General features: G+C 33.1%; 1 pseudogene; it reads left to right on the top strand.

Annotated features, from left to right (window-relative positions):
* The first annotated feature begins 1,087 nt into the window (after positions 1–1,087).
* The window catches only part of LOC106468937, a 41,850-nt pseudogene continuing 34,476 nt past the window's right edge, over positions 1,088–8,461 (top strand).

The following is an 8,461-nucleotide window of genomic DNA, read 5'->3' as shown; positions in this document are numbered from 1 at the left end:
GGGGGGGGGGCACTTTTCAAGCAGTGTAAATCAAGAATTTTTTTTATGGGGGAGGTATTAGGAGAGACTGTGGGCTGCGCAGAGTAGAAGCAAACATATTCTGTTTTATTCCTTATATTGGTCTTATAAACACTAAAAGCAAACAGTGAATTTTACTGTATTAACGCTTAATAGCATATCACAATTAACATTTTTTGCTGTAAAGACTTATTAGTCCCTTTGTGGCATTCATTTTAATTTAGAGCTGAATTTTTTTCTTAACTCGCAGCAAGCAATGTGTGGAATCATGCATGGCTTATAGTAGTTGTGAATAATGTTTATGACTGGGAAAGAGACACTTTGGGGCATAAAAGGAGAAAGACGAAGGCTTGGGTCCACCCAAACACACCATTGTGGATGTCATTGGGTACATTTTGCTTACGTGAACTGAACTTATTGCATTTGTTTTGTTTGTAGTTAAGCGCAAAACTACATAGTGGGTTTATGATGGGGAAACCGAAGCCTAATAATGAAGATGAAGACGGTTGATAAAACATGAAATATTTTATTTACAAGGTTCCGAAACGTTTCGGTACCTTGAAAATAAAATGTTTTATGTGTTATCAACCGTCTTCATTTTCATTATTACACAATGGGTTATCTGTGCTGTGCCCACCACAGGTATCAAAACCCGGTTTTTAGCGTTATAAACCTTCAGACTTGCCACTGGGGGGGGGGCAAGTTATTGTGATACTAAGAAAGAGTCTGAGACCATGAACCTGCGCGGAAGGTATTTCCTATTAATATAGAGTTACTGACTTATCTCTATTACTCTTTCAAATTTACAATAATCATCCTTGTGCATAGCTGCAGAAACGAAAAATAAATAAAATTCTTGAGGAATTTAACAGAACACCCAGGCACTGGGTTTGACATTTGTAAGACATGATGTTAGTTCCAGAATGTAGTTACATAGTGCTTAGTAAACGAGGTCCTTTGATAGCAAAGCTCTTTAAACTAGCAAGACGCAAAATTTCTATTCCGATCGACTTTTCTGACGTCATATTGACATGCGCATGGTGTTTACATCCTTACTGCCTCGCCGAAAACAAAAAAAGTGGCTGAGGGTTTTGCAAAGACGTGTAAAACTTATGTCTTTTTTGTCATATATTAAATCATTTGTAAATGAACCATTAGTTAAAACAAACATTGTGCAAAATCTTTTTGGATTTTAAAAGAGGCATCAAAGAATATGAAGAGACGCAATGCCGATTGCGGTAAAATAAGGCGCCCAGTGAAAAGGACGAAGATCGCAGAAAGCATTTACGGAAGGTAGTGAAGCGGAATAGTAGTAAAAAAGGAGAGCGTAAAGGCTTGTTACGTTAGGCCTAACGCACCATATTTAAGTTTCATGCGTAGTTTAATTAGTTGTCATGATTCTCGCTTAAAACTACAATAAATAAGGAATATGCTATAAAATATTGATTTCTATAATAGGAATATTTGACTAGATGACTTGTAAATAATTTCCACACAAACGACTTATTAGGCCTAAGAATAAGACGGAATGAAGACTTATTTATAAGTTAAGACAGTAACTAAGTAAGGTTACTGACAAGTTTATCTTTAAAATTAGAGTTTGTTCTCTAGTTTCGATCTGTCAGACGTCGTGTTAAACGTTTGGTTATCATATGTTAAAAGCATGCATGCTGAAGTATGTGAAATAATTGTTAGGGTTTGCATTTGCTTTTTTTAAAGCCTACTTCAAATTTCAATAACTAGAGAACAATATACTCGGCAAATAGATTAATATTTACAAACACTTCTGCACTGCAGTCGTGGTACTCTCAATCTACACTTACTTAGTTGTTCAGTTTTTGTAATGTGTATATGTTACAGAACATGAAATTGTGAGAGTAACTTATTAAATCCATTAGTAAATGATTTTGATTTTCATATTGAACTTCATAAGATATGGAAAATTGTAATTCTGTGCTCTTTAATTAGTGTTTTAATTTAGGACTAGTGTTTTATATTACTTTTATTTATAAATAACTGTAAAAAATATAGGCCAATGATTACATTTACATTAATATACATTAGCAGTGGGTGTGAAAACCAAAGCATGAAAATGAAAACCATGATATTATTTAACAACTCTTTGACACTTGTTTTTGATAAGAAACAAAATCAGTCATTTCTTTTTCTTGCAAATTTATCATAACACAAAATGTACTAGTGAACCTTTTTAATTTAACATTATGGATAAAGAGGACCCATTTGGTCATTCAAAGCTGCCCCCTGTACACCTACCTCAGAGAAAAAGTAAACATTTATATCCTTTTGTTTTTAAGGAAATCATTCATTATCCTGTGAACGTATTGGCCGTCGTTAATGCTAAAGGCACCTGATTCTATAAACCAATCAAGCTTTTAGAAAAATAAAACTTTTTACTGTCACTAGCCTGTCTTTTTGAAATTTGAAACATGTATCTTCATTTTGTTAACTTAAAATATAGTGCAGGTAAATCAGAGGCCTTTATCCTATCAATCCCCTTGATACTCTTTGAAGCTTCAATAAGATCTCTTACCCTTCTTTTTTGAAGAGAAAATAAGAGATCTTAACTTATCCCTCTAAGGTAACCCTTTCATCCCAGGTATTACCCTAATAGTTCTTCTCTAAACTCTTTTTTTCTTCAATAATTCAATATTCCCTTTCAAGTAAGGAGAAAAACTACACCAGCAGTGTTTGAAGTGAGGCCTAGCTAGTGATTTGTATAAAGAAATAATTACATCTGTTAACTTGTAATATGTCCATGAATAAATCTTAAAAACCTGTTATCTTTGGTACTATCAATAGAGCAATGACTTATCCACCAAAGTCAGACAAGGTTTTTCCCCAGGGTTTTAAATTAGGTTAAAAGTCAGTAAAGATTGAAGAGTGGCTGATGTTATTTGTTGTTTTTAAAAGGAATATAAGAACTGTCCCAGAAATTGTAGGCTAGTTGGGCGAAATAATTCAATGAAATTTGAAGGTAGAAAGAGATATGGGCTTGTTGTCAGATTTTCCAAAAATTTTTGATTTGATAAGGTTCCACATAAAGGATTTGTCAAGAAAAAAACCCTACCATGGCAGGGTCTGGGAAAAGAATACTTAATCGGATTGTAGGTTGTTTGGATGGAAGAAAGTGAAAGGTTCTTATTAATGTAGTTCAGACAAATTGAACCCTTATAACGACCTTATGGGTCGTTGCTTTATCCTTTGTTGTTGTTTTTTGTACTTATATTACTGATATTACATAATTAGAAAATTAATAAGATTTGCAGATGACATTAAAATTTTTAGATATTTCTAGCTGTATTGAGGATTTTGAGATAAGATAGGGTAATATGGATCGGTTGATAAATTTATCAGCTATTTAGCAAGTTGGCCTTAAGGTAATGTAAGGTAATGTATTTGGGTCACCCTGAAGATTAGAACCTACTCAACTGTATGACTGAATAAGAAGATTAGTGGTGGATAAGTTACTCTAGCCGTTAAGACAGTGTTTTAGGATGTATTTATATGTCCAAAGCAGTAATTGTCTGTTTACAAATAACTAGCTATGCCTCATTTTGAATACTGTACAGTATTAACATTGGAAACGGTACAGAGGAGGAGTACTGAACTGATTTTTGGAAATGGAAGGGTTATCTTCTAGAGGTATGAAAAAAAAAATTCTTAACTTTCTTTTGAGAAAAGAGGGGTAAGAGACGATTTTATTGAAGTGTGCAAGATTATTTGGGGGACTAATAGTAATAATATAAAATCATCTTTGTTTATCCTGTAGTCTTAAGGTTATAGGATGAATGTTTGGAAAAGATGGACTTTGATTCAGTTAAGGCAGTTTTATTTTTCTAACAGGCTTATATTGACTTATAAAATGAGTTACTGTCCGTAGTAGTGGAGGCCAGAGCTTCACAAGGAGTTGTAAGAGGGGAATTTATGAGTTTTTGAATAATAGTTTTATTTATTTTTCTGAAGAGTCCATGTGCAGGGACAGCCTTGAAGAACCAAATGGTCCCTGGTTGTCGATATGTCATGTTAAGCTTACAAAAATAAGAACCCTGCTGATTAAATGGAAAATGTTGGGTAAAGAAAAACATTTACAGGGGATGTGATCTCATCTAAAGGAAAGGAATCTTTAACAAAAAAAAACTCTAGCAAATGTAGTTATATTAGTAAATTCCTTTAGGCCTAAATTTTACTCTTATAGGTAGGTCAGACTCAAAATGAATGCTAATGATCTAGCAAGTTGTTGAATAAGGTGATAGATCTACTAGAAAAACATTGTGTGTACACATTTCTGAAGGAAATTGACAGATTCTTACCCTTGAGTATAGTTGCATTTCAGTCATTTATGTTGTAAGATTCTGTAAAGGTCACCATAATTGTGATTTATTGTATTGTTTTGCTTGTTGGTGCTATGTATATTTTACAATCCCCATTTGAGGTTCATGGTATACCTGGGCAAAGTATCAGTAAATGGAGAATAGCATGGGAAATTTGGGAGGAGGGGGATGCAAGGGGTGTAGTTGCACCCCTCCTCGAACAGTGATGCGAATCTCCCGTATCCTCCAAATTAAAGTCATCCAGCCAATTTCTGTGTTTATTGTGTAACTTGTGGTCGTCTTGTTTATTTCTCTACCAAAATCAATATTTTTTTATTGTCACTCTTCTCTTTGGTTTATTTTCTGCATGCCATAATCTTTAGTTTTCATTATAGTGCATTAACTTGCCAGCAGGTGACATTGAAGTCCGAGAGTGAAAAGATAAATATTTGATTAAAACATTGTTGAGTGATTAGAGCTAAAATGATAGGTTACGTATCACTGGTTGTATAAGACTGGAAAAAAGGAAGTGGGAAAGTGGTTGTAATAAATGGGGAAGTATTCCTTCAAACATTACTGCTGATTTTGTAGTATTGGTACTGACAGCTATATCTGTAGAGACATTTTTCATGTTGAGTTTCAGAATGTAAATTTGTCCTTGTTAAAATTATTCATAAGACTGATTGTAAAAATATAAATTATTTATCACTCACATTCCAAAAATGATCATTTTTCTTTAGTCAAATTAACATAATTGTAAGGAATAGGCAGTTTTCTTCCTGAATGTTAAAAACCCACAAACGTCCCAGCACTTTTCCCCCTAGATCCTGCTGGGGCCATCAGACAAACCTTTGGTCCCCCTGCAGGTAGGTTCTTGAGAACTGTGGCAGGATAGTAAGACAATAGTTTCAACTCTTTTTGCTTGGTTGGCCAGCCAGCTAGACTCGATATTCAGCATCTACAGTGTAGTTTTGATAGCAGTGTCATTAGAAATACTGTAACAAAGTAGTTGATAAGTTGCGATGTTTATAAAATAGATGCCAAGTAACCGACAGATGATTTTTCCACACACATTCCTCTATGGTTATCACAAACATTAGGCCTAGTTGCTTCTACTGATGCATTAGCTTTTGGTAATTAAGTGATAACTTTTAATAATGAAATACATTTTTAGTATAGAGCGGCCATCAGCAGTGAGGAACGACTGTTGATCCCGGTGCATGTTGCTTAGTTACATCGGTTTCTGCCTACATCAAGTATCTTTTAACCTTTATGAAATAATTAAAAACATTTTTACATGTTACTAAAATGAGTTTTTATATTCAAAAATATTTGAAAAGAAAACATGACACGGATGAGTTATGCATATTACAACTGAAAATATACATTTATGAATATTTAACCCCATGTGAACAGGTCTGTCTACTGGACTGACACTTACATTTAAAAATTAATATGTACTATAATTCTGAATTTATTATGTATATATATATCGTCATGAAACTTGGCATGCTTTTAGTAAACGTGAAAAGTCTGTGGTAACAACAAATCAATTTTTATAAAGATATTTATTGTAAGATTTACTGAATCAATCTGAGTCCAGGGTGGTTTTCGTGTTAAGAATAAAAATCTTTCTTTTCATCTTACAGTTTTTATATTTCATTTCCATAACCTCTAGAACCTCCTAAATGAACATAAATGTTTTTGGGTAACACTTTATACCCGATCTCTCATTTTCTCTTTCATAACAACTGTGGCAAAATATTCTGAAAGTGGAAAAAATGTGAAATAAGATTACAATTTTTTTTTTTAGAATGACTGCAGGTTATAACAAACAATTACAATTATTTGTAGATCTTTAAGCCTGTACTTTTCATTTAATTTTGTTTTATTGCTCTTTAAAATTTGTAAGACTACAGAAACGAGCAATAAGTCACCCAGGGGGATTGTGAAGAGTTTAGGGTGAACAGAGTCTTATGTTACATCATGCAATGTCTAACTATGTATGTTCCTCGAGGAATCAATATATATTTGCTAGTTTCGATATTGAACCTTTATTCACAAACATTCCACTTGAGAAAACAATACAAATAATCTTAGACACTTTTCCCCCCACCAAAATGAAACATATACAAGCTTTAATCGCCAACAGTTCCAAGAATTACTTACACTTGCCTTCAAGGACAGTCACTTTGTGTTCATGGGCAGCTATATGACCAAACAGATGGTGTGGCAATGGAGTCATTTTTAGGGCCGACTCTCGCTAACATATTCCTTTGTTACTATGAATGTTCTTCGTTAGAAACCTGTCCCGTTGAATACAAACTGACTCTATAAAGAAGGTCTTGTTGATGATACATTTTTACATTTAATAATTCTTGGATTATTTAAACTTTGGAATACCCTAACATTAATTGCACTTATGAAACTGAAAAAAATGGTAAATTGGCTTTTCTTGATATCCAAATCAGCAGATTAGATAACCCTAACATTAATTGTACTTGTGAAACTGAAAAAAATGGTAAATTGGCTTTTCTTGATATCCAAATCAGCAGATTAGATAACCATTTCACAACATGTTTATTTTGAAATAACATATACAGGCTTACATACTTGATTTGATAGCTGTATTCCAAATTCCTTTAAATCTAACCTAAAACTCATTCTTCTCAGTAGAGCATACAACATCTGTTTTAACTACCAAAATCACCACCTTACAGAACATTTTAATAAACAATAGCTATCCCTTGCATTTTATTCAAGCCTTAACATGCAAGTTCCTTTCTCACAGATTTGAAGCCCCCAAAGAAACTGTACTCTGTTGACAAATACAAATATTTAATTCTTGAATGTTTCGTAATATACATATTCCATCTTCAGCAAGCTATGTCGATCATGGTAGATTATTAATTACAAATAGTTATAAAGTTTTACCATTTTATAAAAAATAATTAAAATACAGAATAAAGGAATGAAGTAACAAACAAATAAATAAATAACAAAGTATAGGATAATGTAACAACATTATACAAGTTATACAGAACAGACTTAACTGTAGTGAAGTTGTGGTATTATTTAAAGTTGGGAGTTCATTTATGATAGATAAACTTTCTTTAATTAAAGGTTCAATATTGGATGATCCCCCATGAGATGACTTTTGAAATTCGTAATCAAGATTGGGTGGTGAGTATTTTCACTATGTGTGCGAATTGTGGAGTCTGGTAGATTTGATAATTGTTTACCAGTTCTGCTTGATACTCCCATATGTTTGCAGGCTCGCAGGTGTAAGTGTCATTACAGCCACCACATGTGTATTTATATTCGATCCTGGAATGCATAGGGGTAGGCAATAGGTCTTTAGATCTGAATAGGTTTTGTATTTTGAAAGGTGATTTGTAGTTGAACTTGTGGATAAAACGTTCTAATTATTCTTAAAATTTGTGACTTCACTATGAAACTTTGCTTACTTAAGAAAGGAACAATCAGTCTTAATGAGTTACTTTAGTTCTAGATCACTTGTCACTCAAATGCTTGCTTTCGTAACCCTATTTCTTTCCTACTATGTTTATTGTCCAAAATATATTTAGTGTAGTTTTCAAATATAAAGTAGAGAAAAGCAAAAACATAACAATCAATTGATTAGTTTATATAGCCTTCCAATTAACCTATAAATAGGTTAAGTTTTATCTTTTCTCGGAAAAACATCTTTAGTCCGAACCTTTAGTGCTCCAATGGCAAACTATTGACTTTTACGACTTAAACAAAACAAACAATCCTGTGATTTATGTAATGTACAATTTGCCCTTTCTATTGCATATAAACGTGACCAATAGCAGTGTTGCAGAAAATGATAGACAATTTATGAATGGCTAAATGTTATAGGAGGGGGTGTGGTATGTGTGCTTGACTTCCTCATTTATATCTCAGTAAAGCAAGAAGATTGGAGACTATAGATGTGCGTTGTGGCTTAATGTTATCTATACCATAAGTATGTAATTTGTATCAAACTTGGAGGTTCACATAGAAGGAGAAAGATACCGTATTTTTCATAGTATAAGACGCACGGGTGTATAAGACGCACCCTTATTTTGAAGACAAAGTTTTGGGGGGAA

The sequence above is a fragment of the Limulus polyphemus genome, unplaced genomic scaffold (assembly GCF_000517525.1).
Source record: "Limulus polyphemus unplaced genomic scaffold, Limulus_polyphemus-2.1.2 Scaffold3229, whole genome shotgun sequence".
Taxonomy (NCBI): Eukaryota; Metazoa; Arthropoda; class Merostomata; order Xiphosura; family Limulidae; genus Limulus; species Limulus polyphemus.
The sequence above is the reverse complement of the archived record's forward strand: the minus strand, read 5'-3'. Positions and strand labels throughout refer to the sequence as shown.